Genomic DNA, 19625 nt, shown 5'->3' with positions numbered 1-19625 from the left:
ACCATCCTCTCTCTGCCCCTAACTAAAAGAAGAGGTATTTGGGAAAGCTGTTTAAAACCTTTCATTTAGATTTTCTTATCTATAAACTTAGGAGATCAGTGTTTGCCCTGTTCACCTCAGGACTCTGATTATGAAAACAGTGTGTGAAGTTCTTGGAAGACATAAACAGTATTGCATGACTCTGTATAGAGAATTATTATTATAAAAGTTGTAAAATTTAATATATAATTAACACATAAGTGCTTCACTTGTGTTGGCTGGACTTGCCCTGCAACAGACCTTGAATGTTACCTAGGCATTCTAGGAGAGGTTCAGTTAGAGGTGCCATCCGGGAACAAGCATTGCAGTTTTGTGCCCTTGCAGCTTACTGGATTTCATTCCAGTGTTATTCTGGTATCAAAACAATGTACCAAAACAGACATTTGGACAGTCTAAACACTTGGATAAAAATATATAATTAACTAAATTCACCTGGATTACTTTTTAAAAAATCATTTTTGCAGTTAAATGTATTCAGTTTCTTACTATTATAATATTAATCATTTTCTTTATTTACCTCTGTTTTCTTTCTAAATAATAATTGTTTTGATTTTTTTCAAATTTAATGAAAGACAAAATATATTTTTATGTCAGTATGACAAATATTAGTTGAGAATTTCATCTGCAAACTGAAGTCTCAATACTTATTAATATACAGTGAGAACTTGTATTTACAGGGGTTTAGTACAGCTATTTCAGACCACACCTGTCTTTATACCACAAGACTGACCAAATTCAAAGTCAAGAACAATTATTGGACACTTAAAAACATTCAAAGCCCTGGGCCAGGTGATGTGAAGACAAATAAAGATAAATAAGATATAATCTATGGTCTTTAGGATCTCATATTGTAGTAAAATATGTTTGGTCAGGCGTAAATAAGAAAAATGCACTTACTCCATGTCAGTGTAGTGGAAGGGGGATGGAAATAAATGGATTATAATTCTTACTAGAGTAGCTATTTTGAAAAAAGCATAAAAAATTTCGATATCAACTAGACTTATCATACAACCATTTCACAACGTATACAAATATTGAATCATTATATTGTACACCTGAAATTAATATAATGTTATATGTCGATTATCTACACATTTTAAAAACTTCAACAATATTCTGACTGGTTCTTTTCCAAATTTTAATATTCTCAGGAAGACTTGGTTTCTTAGGACATAGTTTCCTATCATCTATCTTCTTTCCTTACTCCCTTCCTTCCTTCCTTCCTTCCTTTCCATCCATCCATCCATCCATCCATCCATCCATCATCTATCTCTCTGAGTATTAATTGACACTAATTATAGGCTAAGACACAGAGTCATCCTGGTCCACATGATTCACAAACATCTGCTTTTGAAAATTATACTTTGCCTGGATTTTTTTTTATCATCTATAAAAGAGACAATTTCTCTGTAGCTTGGAAGGTAGTTTGGTTTCTAAATCACCTTGTTTGCTGAAGATTTGTCTGTGTTCTCTTGTTGAGGCTTTTACACATATCCCAAGTCCAAACATGGCAGAAGAAAACAGAATTGCCAACCCTATCCTCACTGTGTACAATAATATGGTGAATTCAGAGGTTCTTTTCCATTTCATAGACCTTACAGAGTTTGGAAAAAATAAACTGTTTCAGAGGTGGTGAGAAATGAATTAGTACATGGGCAAAGGAAATGCCTGTCATGAATACATGGCCCTCAGAGGACTAAGCAATGTTCAATCTTTGTCCTTAAGTAAGTCTTGTAAAAGTCAAAAGGCAATAAAGTAAAAATCTAGGAGCAAAGTCTTGGCCACCCATGCCATTCATATTTCCCAGTGTTTCTACGAAGTAGTTTAGTGGCATCTATTAAACTGACAAAAAACAGGTTTTATTTTACCAGGCAGAAAAATTTTCTAAGGATATCAGCAATGAAACATGCATTGCAGAATTAAATAGCTTAAAATGAGCAGTTGGAGGGCAATGTAGAACACCTGGTAGACAGGTAAATCAGTGTGTAAAGATGTATAAGGAATCTTAAGCATCTACTCTACTAAGCAAATCCAAAACCTGGACTGGAACAAGAACATAAGGACAAAACTCAGATATTTCATGAGCTGTGATGGTAAATATATTCAATGTTCTAAGAAAGTTCATTATTTATAGAAGTAAGTATCAGTTACAGTTAATTGGCACTACATATGATTTAGCATTTATAAATGAGAACTTGTCATCCCTGCACTTTGTCCACATGAATAAAAGGGAAGCTTAGGCATTGACGATTTCAGACAACTGATTTAGAAAATCATACTTAATTTTAACAATTATGTATTGAATAACTGTTTTGTTGAGGGCTCCGCAGTTGGCCTATTAGGGTTTTTCTTCAAAGATAAAGTCAGTCAACTAATAGTACATTTACCAGGTACAAGGTAATGAACACCACAAAATAGATGCAGAGAGTTTATCTGGAGAGGCAAATTATAAGAAACTTCATGAAGAAGGCAGTGGTAGCATTTTGACAATTAATTGGAAGATGCAGTGGGTGGTGAGAAAATGTTCCTGGATAAGAGAATAATAGTAAAAGCAAGATTGTTAAGGTGGAAAATGAGAGACATATTTGGGAAATCAGGAAAAGATCACTTTTGCTTGGTCCATAGAACAAATATAGCGTGATAAGAATTTAATCTGGAAAGGAAGTTGGGTGATGTTTTCAAGAGCCTTACATGTCAGGGTAAAGATCCACTTACCGCTGTTTAACAGGGTTTCTCAACCTTGGCGCTGTGGACATTTTGAAACAACCAGGTAATTCTGTGTTGTGAGGGGCTGTCCTGTGCTTCTGTCTTATGCCCTGGTCTAGGGGCATTCTTGATTCTCCTTATCTCCCCACTTCTGATAACCAAAATTGTCTCCAGACTTTACCGTATTCCCTGAAAAACAACATTGTCCCTGGTTGAAAACCATTACTGTAGACAATTGGTTTGGTGAAAACTTCATATAATCAAAGATATGCTTTTATTTACCTTCCACATGTAATCCGCCACCAACTAATGTAAAATTTTCTTCCTAAATATCTCTCGGATCCTTTCTTAGTATCGCTATCGCTGCTGGTAAAGGTCTTCGCCATTCCCACAGAGATCCCTGCAATAGCTTTTCATCATCTCCCTGCCTCCGCCCTTGTCACTTACAAACCACTTTTTTGTATCCTTTCAGACCTTTTTCAAAATACAAATCTGATCAAGACTTTCCATTACTGGTACACCTGGGTGGCTCAGTTGGTTACACAACCAACTGTTGATTTTGGCTCAGGCCATGATCTCACAGGTCAGGCTCTGTGCTGACAGTGTGGAGCCTGCTTGGGATTCTCTCCCTCTCCTTCTCTATCTGCCCCTCCTCCCCTGCCTCTCAAAACAAATAAACTTGAAAAAAAAAAAAAGACTCTCAATTGCTTTCATGGTAGAGTCTAAATCATTAAAGTGGCTTATATGGGAACTCCTACCTGTACAATCTCCTCACCTCTTTCTTAGAATTACATGCTCCAGCCATACTATACTACTGGCTTCTTGAAAGTCACATTTTTAAAAAAAAATTTTTTAATGTTTATTTATTTTTGAGACAGGGAGAGACAAAGCATGAACGGGGGAGGGTCAGAGAGACAGGGAGACACAGAATCTGAAACAGGTTACAGGCTCTGAGCTGTCAGCCCAGAGCCCGACGCGGGGCTCAAACTCATGGACCGCGAGATCATGACGTGAGCCGAAGTCGGACGCTTAACCGACTGAGCCACCCAGGCGCCCCAAAAGTGTCACATTTTTTATATTGTTATGTGTTTGCACATGGTATTCTTTCTGCCTAGAACTCCTGTCTCTCTGTTTAATGACTAACACTCATCCAGTTGAAAATTCACTTCAGGTGTCATCCACCCAAGTGTCATAAAACTTTTTCTACCACCATCATTGATACCCTGAACATACTTCTCTAACAAAAGTACTTTGTGCTATTCTCCATCATAGGGCTGGTTACTTTCTTCTGTAACTATCTGTGTGTATTTTTGCCTCTTTCATCAGAATATACTTTTCCTGAGGGTAATTTAGTCTCATTACCTTTATCTGTGGCAGACACTCAATGAAATAGTTAAATAGGAAAGAAAGATTAATGTGACCATGATGTAGAATGCACCACAGTGGCAAAGGAATAGATGTGGGGAGATGAATTTGAGGCAAACGCGATTAACACAGGAAAGAGATGAGGAGGACCTGACCTAAGGCATAGGGAAAGGAAAATGAAATATCTAATAGGTAGATATACAGATTTTAGTGAACTAATTCTAGGAGTGTGGAATAAGGGAGAAAAGGAAATAAGAGGACAAACAATGCTTCACTACTTGGTGGTGAGTTGAGGTGTTCTTACAGGATTTAATGAGTCCATTTCTGGCACAAGGCTCTGTTGACACCAGGAAAGAGCAGTCTGGAGTTAGGACAAGTAGCAGTGTGGGTTGCGGAATTGTCGGTAAAGCTATTGAAGGGGTGAGGGGCCTGAAAATGCAAAGTGGGAAAAGATGAAGAATAGACAGGGCTGAGGACTGAAGACAGTCAAATACCCAGATTTACGGGTGAGAGAAAGATGAACAAATGAGTTAATGGGCCAGAGTCAAATAATCAGAGGGGAAACGAAAATGATAAATACCAATCTCTTATCACTTTGGCTTGTTTTAACTACTGATAGCCCAAGAGTACACTGCAATGGCACCGTGAAGTCTCCTGGTAATTCTCATCGCTTATTATTTAGAAAATATTAGAAACCTAGATCCCACTGTCAGGAGGAGCCAGGGATCTGACTGTGAGTTACTGGATCACGATAGGGCTGCCAGCTAAAATACAGTTAAATTTGATTCAGGTGAACAATAAATAGTTTCTAGTTCAAGCATGTCCCATGCAGTATTTGGGATCTGCTTCTACTAAAAGTTATTTATCATTTATCTGAAATTTGAATTTAACTCCCTGTCCTGTGTTTTATTTGCAAAATCTGGCAGCCCTAGACACTGCCTGTGTATTTCCTAAAAGAGAAAGATTGTGGTTTTCACTAATGGTCTTTGGAAACCAATATACTCTCCAAGAAGTTGGTCTTCCATAGACTTACGGATAAAGGCTTGCTGACCTTTGGGATAACCTCTGCTTTTTCCTACCTTCCAGAATGAGAAGAATCTGCCAACCCCCGACAACTGCTTAAATTACACAGACTTATTGTTTATGTTTTGTGAAGAGATTCTATTCCTACCTACTAGCAAAAATTCAATCTTCCAGCTATACAATTATTTCTGGCTTCATTTAGAACATTGGTCTTTAACCTAAGGCATTGGAACTCTTAAGCGTTGTGATCCTGCAGAATTGTTTTCTGAGAAAAAAAAATGCATGGTTTTGACAGGTTTTAAAAGGTCTCAGAATTTTTAAAAGATTAAGAATCATTTTTGTATAGAAAGGACCCTTTATGGAAAGCACTAAATATCAAGTAAAAATTGAAATCTTTGCCTCTTGTAGAATCACTTGTCAATTTCAAGACTCTTTGACCACAAACACAAAGGAAAGGTCTGAATATGGTACCCATCCCCCCCCCACCCCAAAATCAGGCGTGATTAAAGTACTAGCTTAAAAATAAGCACAAAATGCTCTGGGTTCTTTTCTATCTTAAAAAAAAGAAAAGAAAAAGAAAAAAAGATAAGCCGAGATGTTGAATTTTCTGGAAACAATTTCAGCATCTGTAAAAGGTCTATACTGTTTCTGACTGCTGGCTACTCCCAGGTCTGACATGTGCCACCTTAATCAACACTTTGGTGCAGGCGTAATGGAAAACATGTTTTCTCTGCCATAACTCTAGCATAAGTTTCTGACATCAGCCAAATGGGACAGACAGTCTGAGTCCTGCGATAGACAGGCCTTCTGACAGCTAAATAGAGGACACCCTGCTCATGAAAGATAGCCTTTATAGATACCACAGCCTCCAAGTGGAAAACCCTCTCTTGGAATAGAGAAATTTGGCACAAGTTTTCCCAGAAACTATGCCAAAGCTCTTTAATACTAGAGGAAGTTCTCATAGTCACAAACTCTATGGGTTGGTCTACTGACACAAGAGCTTGGTGCTTTTCCATCTAATCAGACTTGAGCATGGAAACAGCCCAAGGTTTTCTCGGGTGTTTATATTATTTCAATGGCACTTCCTTTGATTTACCTAAGGGATGTTTTGTTTTAATTAAAGTTTATGACCAAAGACGAGCTGAAAAAGTATTGAAGTGGATGTACATTGTTTATGGGTTTTGAATACAATTATATCAACCATAAAAATAGACCAAACAATTTTGCTTGTCTGCCAGAAATCAATTCTTGATCACGAGATTTCAGGTCTTCATTTTGTTTTCATTTAAAGCAATAAAAGGTGTTTGCTGATCATTAACTGGAGAAAATTGTAAAGTCAGTAAATCTGGAAACTAACATTTATTAAGTTTCAACAGGGAACGCAGTAAGACGATCTGATGTTGGTTAAATTATGGACTCTTTCCAGTTAGTTGGCTCACCCTCCAAAGCGAATGAACTAAAAATAAAATGACTTCCTTTTTGATGTCAATTATAAAGTGTGTATTTTTTCTTCTCTTTTTGTCTTTTAGGTTTTGATAAGATTTGGCAAGATAGTTGCTTATGAACCTATCTGACACCTGCCTCAGAAATCATGCCAAATGTCATAAGGTCATGATCCATTTCCTTCACACTCTTTATGCTTTTATGTACCAGATTCTTAAATTAGAAGCAAGAGAAATGATGTACTGGGTCATCCATCCTTATTGAGGATTTTTATTAAAACCAAACAAGCTCCCCTGATGCAAAATATTAGATTAAAATGGCTTCCAAAATATACCCACCGATTTGTTGGCAGGTCACATGAGTCCCTTGTTACAGAATCTTGATTCTTAGAACAAGATTGCCAACTACTGGGACTTTCCCCTGTGTTTGCAAAGATGTTGAAGAATACAATAGCTAGGGGCCCGCTTCAGGATCACCAGATATGCACGGACCCAGGTTGACAGCTGCTCTCTGCACTCCTCATCTTCAGCAAACAGGGCAATGTCAATCAGGGTGTGGTCCTGTTTCTTGTCTCTCCTTGGGAACTAACGTATTTCAGAGACGACATCAGCATAGTGACAGTATTGTTGTTTTATTTAATATATGTTTTCCTTCAAGCACTTCTATTCTCCAAAATGAGTTTTTACGATGGGACTTAGAAAACAAAGGCATTATTTGTGAATATTCAAATCAGGTCTTGAAAATTTATTTTAATAAAGCATTAAAGTTCTCATTTTAACTCAGACCAAGGAATTAGAAGTAGAAGATCTGGATTCCATTTCTGGTTTCCTTTTTCATTATTGTATATTCTTAGTCAAGCCATTGACAACTAGAACATGGGGATACTGATACTTCTTTGTAGGAGAGAGAAGCTCAGGGCTTCTTCTCTAGAGGAATGCTGCTATGAATTGTTTGGGTTCATTTTGTTGACACGGTGTTAAAAGACTGTGCCAGGTTGAAGCCTGGCTCACATGTGAGTGTGGCCCTTTTAGATCTTCTTGCCCTTACGCCGTGAGCTTAGATAAGTTCCCTGTAGGGGCAACAGGCTGTCTTTCACATTACCCGTGGCTGGTCAAGCGAGAGTGACTGGAAGAGGTTCCTAAAGTCTAGACTGAGATCAAGGGCAGTCACTCTCACTTTTGTGATATCTACTACTTCCGACTAACACATGCATTCTGGGATTGCATTTTTCTTCCACTGGGATGGTAATATCGAACTGTCAGGCTTTGGATGGGGGGTGGTAGGAAGCAGGATAGGCTTTTAGAATTGCTTTGGCTATACTCTAGTTGAATCTACTTTGCTAGGGCAGAAGAAATCTTCCACACAGCCCAGAAGGCTGGAGTCCATGTCAATGTTGAGGTCAAAGTCTCAGATAGTAATAAATCGTCTTTGTTCCCTTGGGCATTTTTTTTTTTTGAATTCAGAGAACTTATGGAGAAATGACTCGTCTAGGACAGGATTTAGGTATTTAGAATCTTATTTCTTGGCCATTTATCTCTCAATAGATAAGTATCTACTGGCATTCTATTTTGACATGATTTATACTTATCTCACAAGGTGGTTTACAAGATTAGTTGAAATAATATATGTCAAAACACATGCTTCAGGCACTGTAAATAATTCTACAAATATTTGTTATTTGTTATTATTTATTGTAGGCATATTGTACAGGTGTATTTCTGCTTATTATTTATTACAGTGTGTCTTGCTGGGGAGTTGACAATTGTTTATCAGTCACAGGTCAGTTCTACAGCTTTTTCCTTCTCTTTTTCTGAATTCATGTTTTCCATCTTACTTTCTCCACTTCTGTGAAGTTCACATGTGGATTTCATGGGTTTTCAGATCCTCTTTACACTTACTCAATGACTAGTACTACATTTCAGGCACATTGTGTTCTCAACCACAAAAAGATCTCCAGACTACTTTTTTTTTTTTTTTTTTTTTGCTATTGTTCCCTGAAGTATGATAATGTCTTTTCTCATTCTCTTTTTAATTTCTTTGTTCTTTTAATGTTGCTGCAAAGGGTGCAAATATCTGCTTGGGTTTGTCTCTGCCTTTTATATTCAGCCTGCCCTCCCAACACCACACTTTCCAGGAGAGGGAGAAACAAAATGGGAACAATGCCAAGAATTCACTCAGCACAAGCCCTCCTTACCTACTCTCATACTGCTGTCTCTGGTGTCATCTCCATGCCTTAATTGTCATTAGCTACCCCTGTTTCCATCACTCGGAGGTCTCTTTCCTATTTTGGGCTAGGGCTGGGGGTTGCTGAGCCTTTACATGCTAGCTGACCCCTACTTTCCCATCTGTTCCCCATTTATGAGTAGATCATTCATCAAATTTGAAGGTTATCCCATCCGTCAAGGACCAGTTAAAAGCTCCCCTTCATGTCAATATTAATTTCTTTCCTTACCCTTTCTTGATATCTTGTTTGTGTCTCCTTATGCCACCCACCACTGTTTTCCATGTATTTCTAAATGGCTTTGTCTCTTCCACTAGATTGTGAGTTTCTAAAGGTGTGGCTTTATCTCACTCATCTTTGTATAGCAGAGAACACTCATACTATTTTCTGTGTATGAATAATATGCAGGTAGGGATGTATGGAGTTGGTTCGTATTGAAATGCTCCTTCCTATACACACACACACACACACACACACACACACACACACACACTCATCACTACCTCTCTCTGGAAGGCTCTTCATCTTCATTTTCTCTGCTTGATATTATCCTTCCTCATTCCATTTAAATGCTGCTTCCTCAGGTATCCCCTGGACCAGGTTAAAGGTCCTTCAGAAATGCCCTATTATGTACTTAAAACTCTAAGTAAGATTCAATGCACTTAAAATTATTTGTTCAGTATCTATTTTGTTTGCTAGACAGTAAACTCCATGTAGGCAGAGGCAAGACATTTCTGCTTTATTCACTACTTTATACCTAGCATGGCACAACCATCTGTTGATTTAATTATTGAAATAAACTCACTGTTTATTTTCTTCTAATTACGATTGTCCATTATTGTTGTTGTTGTTGTTGTTGTTGTTATTTTAGTCAGAAGCTATCCCTTAATGTATGGAGCACAGAGACTGGAATCAAATTTTAAGTATTTGTATCACAGCTCTGTCACAAGTACACAACTTGTGTTTGTATACTTTAACCTCTCTGCTCCTTAAATTCCTCATGCTTAAGATTACAGGGATGTGGTCAGGATTAAGAGACACAATGTGGATAGTACGTCACACAGGGAGTCGCTCAATGAACATTAGCTATTACCGCCATTCAGCCATCCTTATGGAAGGGAGAACAGAGGCAGATAATATGCAAAATTATTGAAAACTCTCTCCTTTATAGTCCATCTTTACAAACCAAACTGAGGGACTCCTACGAAGTGATATGTGTTCATACCTACACTCTAGGCAGCCTTTTCTCTTGGGAGGGTTAGTATTTCCATGAGCTGCCTTGATGGGAGCCTTGTGTGATGTGAGTGTGTGAGCAGGATCCCCTCTAAGAGTGGGGTCCTGCGATGGAGACACTGAGTATTTCTGCTGCTCCATGACTTCCCTCTGACATCATGCTTCCCAAAGAAAGCACCGAAGTAAAATGGGCCAGTCAGTGCCTTTTGGCTTCCAAGGATGAATGTTAGAGTTGAGGTAGCAGCATTTTCTGGCAAATAACTATAGATACATACGATTCTCCCTTACCGTGCTTTTCCATAACTTTCATACATGTTACTCTGGGTTGTTTTTATAGCTGCAGCCAACACCGATACCCTTCTGTTTCTTCGTTTTCTTGACATTTTACCCAATCAATTATGAAGTAAATTGCTCTTTGCTCTCAAAATGGCATGGCTTTCTTTCTTTTGAACAAGCTTATGAAAATGTCAGAAATTGTTAAAGGAAGTGAAGAAACAAAAAGCCACAGAGGAGAAATGTGGCTTTTATGTTTAATTGACATACAGCCTGTCGTTTTACCTTAGTGATCTGAAATTGTGCGCATTAAGGGTTAGGGAAGTTCTATTTTAATTTTTCACACACCTTTCCCTGTTTGGTAGTTTTATGGCCCTGTCAGGGGGTGGACAGTTATTTTTAGACCCATGTCAGAGATGAGGAACCTGAGACTAAGTATCTCCCTCAAGGTCTTAGGCACTAGGCCCACCCCTACCACTTAATAGTTCTATGACTTTGGGCTAGATACTTTGTTTTTTTGCATCTCAGTTTCTTCATCTGTAAAAGTTATATTAACACTTTTATTTCAGGGTTCTTGTTAGGATTAATTTAATTCGTTCTCTGAAAACTCTGCCTTGCATATCATGAGTGCTCAGGAAATATCAGCTAGTAATATGATGCTCTAAAATAATAATATCTGTTTTTCAGGTTTGTGAAGTTTAAATGAGATAATCCATGCAGAACTCAGCCCATTTCCTGGCAAAATAGAAGCACTGAATAAGTGTTTGGAATACTTTTAATATGATTTTGATGCTTATTTGATCATGGTGATGACATATACAATCAAATAAATTATCAGTTGAGGACTAGAAGATCCTGTTTGTGTCCCTCCCTCACTAGAATGCTGGCGACAACACTCAGTACTTTTAAGCTTCCTTTACTGTCATATATTTGCAAATAAACTTATACGTGTGGATTAAAGGCCTAAAGACTCATCAGTTGGATAATTTGCTAAAAGGTCATTATTGGCCGTGAATGCTACTTACCACTATGACAACTGTCCTAAAGAAATAGCAGTGTTTATTCTTCTGTGCCATTGTTAGGTATCATTTTATGTGTAGAAGTTTTGGAGAGCACTTGAGGACATATGAGGAAAGAGGCAGCTGGTGATAACAGACTTCAGGCTTGGCAGCCTCGTTTTCAACAGATAGCCTTCTTCTCCTCTCTGCTATATGCTCCTGAGCTTTGGGTGCATAGGCATATCCTGATACTGTTCAGAAAGTAAAATGTTTTAAACCAAATAAAATTATTGATGATATTAAATGGGACTTTTTAAGCTTGCCCATTATAAACCACCACATTCTAAGAAACCTATTTCATACAAGGGTGAAAAAACTGTCTAGTGACTTTTTTTTCCCCCTCCAAATTTGAGTTCTTTGTCTTTTAAATATCAAGAAGTTTTTCTGATAATTAAACATACCCAATGCGCACTAGGCTTTTGACTATCAGGATTAAGCTTTCAGTATTTCAGAAAAAAATCTGAAAAGCCACATTGTTCTTGCTTGAGGTATGAGGTGTGATTAACTAGCAAAATAACTTACCTCACCAGGTCTTGCTACCTAACTCAGAGATGAATAGTGATTTTTAATATCTCTAGGAAGTCAACTCTGGTGCTGGGTTGTGCAAAATGAATTTAGCTGCTAATTTGGATATGTGCCTATAATATCTCCAATATAGCCTCTCCGGGTCTAAATGTCTGTGTCTTAAATTCCCAAGTTTGAAGGTCCAGTTCTTCAGTATAGCTAGAGAAGAGAACTTTCTGGCCTGGAGTTTTAAATATTTTAGATTCTGGTCTGAAATATCTAGTGCAATTGTCCAGACAGGCCAAAGTCTTCAGGCAACTGCCAAAGCACATGTCTGTTTGTGGTAAGTAGACACCGTTTTCCTACAACATCACCATATCTGGAGGGCATCGTCAGTGCCTTCAACCATGTTTGGTGTCAGCCTATTTGTCTGAGAATCCAGCTGTTGAGTGGAAGTTTACACTGGTCTTCTCCCCAAGGGCTTTCAGAGTAGTCAGTATAAAGTCCGGAAAAAAAAAAAAATGAAGGGTAGATTGTTCTTAGCATGCAGGAAGGAAGTTGTCAGGCGGAAAGAGGATATGGGTTTGTTTGCATGCAAGGGTCAGTATTTGCTGGCTAGATATTTCCGCTGTGTCCACACGACAAGAAAATCCTCAGTTTCCTGTGCTGGACAAATAGCAGGAAAGGGTGTGAGGGTTATTGAATGACATTATCATGTTATAGCCTCATGGGTGAGGAAAGCCTGCTTATCAAAACTGATAGCAGCACAGGGCTTATTTGGGGAGGAGACCCAAGGTGCTGGAGTCACACTGGATGTTTTTCCTCTTGGGTGCTTTGGATCATTTGGCTTTTGCAGACCTGACATTCTTCCTCGCAGATAGAAGGGACTGTTCTTACTCACTGGAAAGTTACTATCAGTTCCATTATTTGCCATCTCCTCTCCGGCAAACAGTTCAGGTAGAAAGGAAATAAGAAACACTCAGACTGATTGTCAAAGTAGAAAATAATCAAGATACGAAACTTGCACCCCGCCCCCAACACCAACCTTCTTTTTTATGTTTAGCCACAGATGCTCATGTAGACTCGACTTTATTCAAGTGTGGATCTTGTTTAGTGTAAAGCTCATGTCCAATAACTGCCAGTACAATAGCTTAAATGAGAGCTAGGGTTAAACGTATGACTCACTCTGCCATTTAAATGTTCTGGGTGTAAAAATTCTCTCTAATGTGTAACTCTGCAAGGTGGAGGAATACACAGGTAATGTCTATAGTCCTTACCTGTACATCTATTTAAATCATGATTTAGAAGTGCAATTGTGCATTTATTAATTTGTCCTATAATTAATTAGTGCTTACCACTTTTAGCAATTATAGAACCCCAAATGAAGCAGTTTGATATATAGTGAGTATTTGTAGGTGCTTTGTTGTCAGTAACCTACTGTTTGTAACAAGCAGTTTTCAATTAGGATTCTGGAAATTTTCAAAATTAGAAAATACCATGAGCCAAACAAATTAGTTAGAGTGATAATATTTGCTCTTAATGAAAGGTATTCCTTTCTTTTTTAATTTGACTTCAACCACAAACTCTGATTTCCAAGAATAAATATTTAAATCCAATAAAAAAGGAAATGATCGGGGCCTATTTTCAAGGAGAAATCTTATTCTAAAAGTAAATAATAGAAACAATTAATCTTCTGAGAAACACATCAAAGAGAATTGAATTAAATCTTTAAAGGAAATAATAAAATGACTAACAGACAACATTGCAGAATATTAAAATGCCAATATAAGAGGCTTTCAAAAATATTCTTTGGAAAATACATCCAGTCTTTAATGACACCCTGGGGATGAGGGTTGTAGTTTATTTTGAAGTCGGGAAATCATTTATTTTCTTATGTTAATTTAGAGGTATCTTTTCATTATATAGATTTACCAAGTAAAATATTCTACCTGGGCCATAAGAATTCTAGTAAATTTACAGCCAACGTACATCGTTTTTTAATTTGTAGCATGAAGAAAACAAACATGACTGTAATAGATTTTTAAGGCAACGTTACCCACAATAAGTACCAAATTTCCCTATTTAACCACTGAAGATAGTGATATGTTTTTGCTATTCCAGGTAATGAAAAATAATCACAATGTTATGATATATGGTTATATGTATATACTGTAATCAGTTGAAACAACCAAAGTCAAATAGATGTCTTTTAGATTGCTTGCCCCAATTTCATTGTTCTTCTTATTTGGGGAAAAAAGGCTGGCTCCAGTTTTTAGTAAGTCAGTCAGGTGTTTTCTTAGCCCTGGATCACTTCCTGTGATTTTCCTGGGGCTTACGTCTTCTCGTCGCCATAAGGGGATACAGAAAGCTCTGTCTGCTACTGAAATGTAGTGTGCGGTGGCCACACCTTGCTCTGTCCTTGCAGATGACTCCTTCCCACGGCTAAGTCTGCGGGAATGCTGGGAAGGTGGTGGAGCCTTGTAAGGTGCTGTGGGAGGAAAGGGCCTTCGACTGTCTCAAAGGTGCGTGAGACGTCAGTAACTGGTTCCAGAGGTTGTTTATGGTGCTTTACTCCTGGAGTCACTGTCATCATTTTTTTTTTTTTTCCTGCCTGGCTTCATTCCTACCCTTCCAGGCTCTTTCCCGTTCAGACATTTTCTACACACTTCTCAGAATTATTTTGCTTTCTGAGAACTCTGACCGTGTCACTCTGTTTCTCAAAGGCCCCTGGAGGCTTTTCTTCACTCTTTAGCTTGAGCGCTGACTGCCACCTTCCAAACTCTCTCACACTGTTCCCACATTACCTGTCTGTCCTTCTCTCCTCAGAGTCACAGCGCTATGTGGCGTGAAATGGCAAAGCACTCAGGAAAGAAGGCTCTGGCCGTGCACTTCTTTGTTAACCTAGCCGTGTTGCCCTTGCTTTTGTGCACCTATGCCCCAGCTCCTTGCGAGCTACAGGGGGAGCTCTGAGTCAGAGCTTGCTTGGGCTATCGGCCTTCATGTGATCTGAACCTCTGTATACAAGTAGTAGGAATATATACGTTCGATAGACATTTTCATAAGCAATTTTTCTCTTTTTTAACTTTAATGTCTTCCCATATTGCATTCATCTGCATAACAGTAAACACATGCCCCGACAGAAAGTTGCAGGCAGGGATATTTATTTATAACAGATGGCACAAAGCAGGAGCATGATGAATTGGTGTGTGGCTCCTGAACTAGCAGGCCCATAAATAAAGTATCCTCAAAGCTACTTTGGGGATCTTGCTTGCTCAGAAGGAAGAAAGGAAAGATGATGCTCACAGTTTTGTTGCCTTATATAATATAATCCCAAACATGTGCAATTCAACCACATGCAACCATTATTTTATAACTCTGAATTTTTTCATCCAAAAATCTGTTCATAGGTAGCATTTCAGACCTACGACATAATTATAGCAATGACAATTTTCCTTCCTTAGTTCCTCTGGTGTTTATTGATCGAATGACTCCGTGCATTTTAGGAAACGTATAATTACAAACTGATAATGGTCTAAACAAGACATAGACCAATAACATTTATATAACCTTTCACTTAAAACCTTATGTGTTAAAAAAAAAAAAACTTATGTTGATAACTAGAATAATGAGATTATTTCCAAGAATACACTTATCAAAGACACAAATATTTTTCTTGAATTCTGAATAATTTTGTTTATTTCTCAATATACAAGGCATACAAGGGTAGTAAATATAAAGGTCAAGTTCAGCTGACCTTGTGAATGCAAAGTATTCATTAAAGGCTTTGAGACTAAGCATTTGGGTTTTTTTTCATCAACTTGAGGGTTTCCTTAGCCTTGTCATTATTTTAAAAATGTCTTTAGATTGAAATTTAATAGTTTTTTCAATTCTACCCACATGTACACAGCCAAATATTTTTACAGAATTATATGTATTTATACGTGTATGTGTATGTGCACAATGCATGCTTATCTGTGTATACATATCTGCACATGTGTATGCATACATGTGCATGTATATACATTTGTATGCATGTATACACATTTGTATGCATGTATACATGCATGTATATGTGTTTCTATATTTTAATACTGGAAAAACTACTGCTATTATTTTGATTATGGAAAAAGCAATTGATGTGCAGAAGTCTTAGCAAAAAAGGACAGATGTTTCACTTTTTGGACATACAGTCTGGACTTCAACTGTGCTTCCTGAACAGATAATATTAACTATTGTGTCTGAAACAATAATCCCTTAAGTGGAACAAATGATCTGACTCACCGTAAAATTTCCTAACTGTTTTGGATCCTTTTTCTTTAGAGAGGGGAAGGAACATTAGATGCTTACTGTTTTTATAAATTAAACCAAATATGCTAATATCCTGGAGGTGTATCAGTCCCTACAATCACAAAGTTAAATTGCTATAGGCCCTTTTCAAATTTAAACAAATTTTTGTGAGAGGGAGAAATAAAGGACAACATAACCCAGTGATAACTGAAGGGTGAGAGCAGAGTTATTACAGAAAAAAAGGTCGAGGGGTGCCCAGGCGGCTCAATCGGTTAAGCATCTGAGTCTTGATCCTGGCTCAGGTCATGATTGCTTTGGTTCCTGAGTTAGAGCTCCACATTGGGCTCTGCGCTGACAGCATGGAGGCTGCTTCAGATTCTCTCTCTCTTTCTCCTTCTCGCTCTACCCCACCCGACTCATACTTTCTCTCTCTCTCTCAAAATAAATAAACTTAAAAGAACAAAGGTCAAAGACAATATTTTAAAAGTTTGTTAACTGGACAAATATTTATTGACTACTTGCAATGTTATATGAAGTATGCGAGGTGCATACCTGGGGATATAGATAACTAAAATCAAATATGGCAAAGGTGTATGGAGACGTTGAAATGGTGTTAGGGGAGCAGAGGAACAACATCCAATCCAGTTCAGTGAGCAGTGTTTAAGGAAGAATGTCCTCTTTTTAAAATATATAGAACTATAATGTTTCTTATTAACATTTCTTGGGGGAAAAAACCATTTGAAAAATGGCTGTGAATTATTTTCACTTTGAATTTGCTAAGTATATAAGCATGATTTGTGGTATGCTTTGAAACTCGTAGTTAAAAAAATTTTAGAGTACTTTCAAAAGACTGGGCTTTTCTGTGATAACGCCTTATAAAACACTTGGCATGCTGGCAGCACATGGTAAGTGCTATAAATCTAAGCTATTATTATTATTATTATTATTATTATTATTATTGTCACTAGTTCTATGACTGCTACTGCTTAGCCTACTGCACGTTTGTGGTTAGAATCAATGAGATAATAGTAAAGGGGAAAGTGCTGCTATGAAACTTTGTAAACATAGAAGACATTTTCATTAGTTAGAGATGTGGTCAGCTCTAAGAAACAGAATAAACAAGGCCAACATCTCTGGGGTAATCTTTGCTTTCTTCTTACTGGGTTGACTCATTGGTATAAGGACGACTTTTGTACCTCTGGGCATCCTGTCTGTATTTCAAGCAGGAAAAAAGGGAAAAAAATTCTTTGTGACACTTTGTCTTTTTATTCTGGAAGGGAAGCCTTTCTAGCAGAATTCTGCCTACCTCTCATTGTGGAGAACTGTGTCACATGGCTGTCTACTTACAAGAGAGGTTAAGTAATTGAATATTCACCTTTCCAATTTTTAGAATACAGGAAGGCAAAGAAGAAACTTTTTGAGTGGACAAACCTACATTGTCTGACATGATGTTATATGAATATTTTTATATATCAAAAATGCTGTGTTACATTTTCATAGTCAGGACTCAAGTCCAACATCTGCATAAACTGCATTAAGTCTGATCTGGTTTCTATGAATGTTTTCTCTGTGTCTATTAATTCTTAGGTAGAGCCAATTACTAGAATCTTGGGCAAACTGTAATCTTTTCTGATATATTTTTTTTAAAGAAAAATATGTTCACAAAATGAACTTATATTTTTCATAAAAGAAAATCATGGAGTATGTACATGCATTATATGCATTGATGGCAGTCTATTATGATTTCTTAATCTGTAGCTCTAATAAGAGATTGCTGATGTTCAGTTTGATAGCCTCAAGTCTTTGCAAAATCCCAAATGAAACATTTAATGGAAGCTGTGAGGTCAAGTATTTGAAATAGGAGCTAGCCTAGAAAACCCAAAATCTAGTGCTATTCTAACTATATTTTACTTGCTAGAACAGCAAAGGTCCAAAAACCATATTTTGGGAATTTTTAAACAATAAGAATGTACTTGTGTGGTGCTTCACCCCCGTCTACTGCCAAGCTAAACACAAATGAATGAGAAAATGAGGTTAATTACAGCCCATGCTAATTGTCTAATTGTACTGGTTGGTGGAAGCTTTGTGCATATTAGTTTACATTTACTGATAATCAATCCATCACACCTGATAAATCACTTCATGTGTATACACGTTCTCTCCCCAGCTAGATTATATACTCTGATTTCTCTTTCACAGATCCCAGACTAATGATGTGACCCTGTTCCCTTCTTAACCATTCTGCATGCTTTGTGCTTTTGTTGTTGTTGTCTCACAGTGTTTTAGCTCAAGGTTAGTTTAATATAGAAATAGCAAACAAAAAAGTGCCAAATGTCCTAGGATATACTTTCCTGGGAAAAACAAGCTGGTGTATTTATTTATTTATTTATTTATTTATTGCTCAATCTCATTTGCATTCCCCCATGCCAGAAAATAGCATAGTTTGTGTAGACAATTGCCATTTATAAATATTTAGCAGAACCTCATCTTCTCAAGGCAGTAAAAGAGGGTATTGAGGTGATTAGATATTCATGATATTAACTGGCCTAAAGGGCATGATTTATTGCCAAAATTCAAGTCAATGCATTAACACTTATTTCCTCTTATCCTTTTAGCATATATTTCTTTCTTATCAAGAGCTAAATTAAAACAAAAAGTTCTCAAAAGAATAGCATCATTATAACATCTTTTAATCAGGCAGTATGTTATTTTGTCTCTAGCCACATGTGCCTCTGTTACTAAGAAACTAAAATCGATAATTTTCAGGGAATGTACAAATATTCAATATAGATAAGTAGTTTTGTTTCTTTGCCTCAGACTTTGAAAATCTACTCAAGAAGAGACAGAGCCTTTCTTGCATCTCCCAATTTGTAAACTCAGCAATCAAACCCAGTTAACTTGGGGAGACTCCTAAGGGATTGAATTACAGTTGTAATATTGTAATCATCAGGACAAAGAATGTCAGAAGGAACAGATTTGTTGTGCTGTTTTTCCTAATAACAGAAGCATCAGATCCTAAGTCTGACCCTAATTAAGTCTATTTACTCTTTTGGATCTCTCTTTTCCTATCTAACATGGGTATATGCATTTCCTTTGCTATTCTAAAAGTGTATTGAGAAAATGAAAATGGAAATCCTTTTTAAATACAGGATAAGCTGAAAAGCACTTTTGTTAGTCTCAAATTTCACCTCCTAAAATAGGTCAAATGTTTGTCATCTATAATTTTTCAGATTATTTCCTCTAGTACCATTACTTGCTGAAATGAATTGTACAGGTGTTTAGAACATAATAAAGATGACTATATATATATACATATATGTATATATATATAGTGGTCCACATGTTATTTTTCTGTACCTGAGTGGGTTAAGTACTTAGGATTTCAATCTAGTTTGACACGCTCAGCTGTTTTTGACCTTTTGCTCAGAAACTAGTTGGTTAATCCAAAACTCTGATTGTCTGTAAGAGTGTTC

The sequence above is a fragment of the Neofelis nebulosa genome, chromosome 7 (assembly GCF_028018385.1).
Source record: "Neofelis nebulosa isolate mNeoNeb1 chromosome 7, mNeoNeb1.pri, whole genome shotgun sequence".
Taxonomy (NCBI): domain Eukaryota; kingdom Metazoa; phylum Chordata; class Mammalia; order Carnivora; family Felidae; genus Neofelis; species Neofelis nebulosa.
This window is presented reverse-complemented; position numbering follows the sequence as displayed.